Genomic DNA, 1,044 nt, shown 5'->3' with positions numbered 1-1,044 from the left:
AATGTGCCGGGTGTAGCTGGGGCCGGGGGACAGGGAGGGGACAGGGACACCAGAGGGAGAGGAAGGCTGAAAGGTTGGTCGCTTCTTGCAAAGGACCTTTTCACAGCGTTTGCAGCGAGTCTGCTCCCCCTAGTGGCAGCACTGAGAACCCACACCAATTTGTACCTTTTTCCTTTAGAGCAGTGGTCCTCAACCTTTTTTGGGCCACGGACCGGTTTAATGTCAGAAAGTCAGAAAATATTTTCAGGGACCGGCCTTTAGGGTGGGATGGATAAATGTATCATGTGACTGAGACAAGCGTCAAGAGTGAGCCTTAGACGGATGTAACACAGGAAATCTGGTCATTTTTTAAAAATAAAACATCGTTCAGACTTAAATATAAATAAAACGGAAATAATGTTAAGTTATGTATCTTTCTCTGCGGACCAGTACCAAATGGCCCACGGACCGGTACCAGTCCGCGGCCCGGGGATTGGGGACCACTGCTTTAGAGAACCGGGACCCTCTATGGGGGCGGGGGGGCACTGTGGTGAGCATGTTACTTGCCTCATCTCGTTTCAATCTCACCCCAGCACCTCCAGGCAGGTGCTTCTATTCCAGGACTGAGACGAGGGGAGTGAATGAGGCAAGTGTGTTACTGCAGGTTGGATCCCATCTTTATTAAAAATTTTAATATTTTGTTCCTCATGGACTTTTTTGTATTAACTTCGATTTATAAAAAACATTGTATTAAAATACTGTTACTGGCCCTGGCTGGTTGGCTCAGCGGTAGAGCGTCGGCCTGGGGTGCGGGGGACCCGGGTTCGATTCCCGGCCAGGGCACATAGGAGAAGCACCCATTTGCTTCTCCACCCCCCCCCCTTCCTCTCTGTCTCTCTCTTCCCCTCCCGCAGCCATGGCTCCATTGGAGCAAAGATGGCCCGGGCGCTGGGGATGGCTCCTTGGCCTCTGCCCCAGGCGCTAGAGTGGCTCTGGTCATGGCAGAGCGACACCCCGGAGGGGCAGAGCATCGCCCCTGGTGGGCGTGCCGGGTGGATCCCAGTC

General features: G+C 53.1%; 1 non-coding gene across 1 annotated transcript; it reads left to right on the top strand.

Annotated features, from left to right (window-relative positions):
- The first annotated feature begins 746 nt into the window (after positions 1-746).
- On the top strand, positions 747-822 carry TRNAP-GGG (transfer RNA proline (anticodon GGG)). Its single transcript has one exon. It is a non-coding gene; the product is annotated as a tRNA-Pro (tRNA).
- The last annotated feature ends 222 nt before the right edge of the window (positions 823-1,044 follow it).

Source organism: Saccopteryx leptura, chromosome 6 (genome assembly GCF_036850995.1).
Source record: "Saccopteryx leptura isolate mSacLep1 chromosome 6, mSacLep1_pri_phased_curated, whole genome shotgun sequence".
NCBI lineage: Eukaryota > Metazoa > Chordata > Mammalia > Chiroptera > Emballonuridae > Saccopteryx > Saccopteryx leptura.
This window is presented reverse-complemented; position numbering and strand designations above follow the sequence as displayed.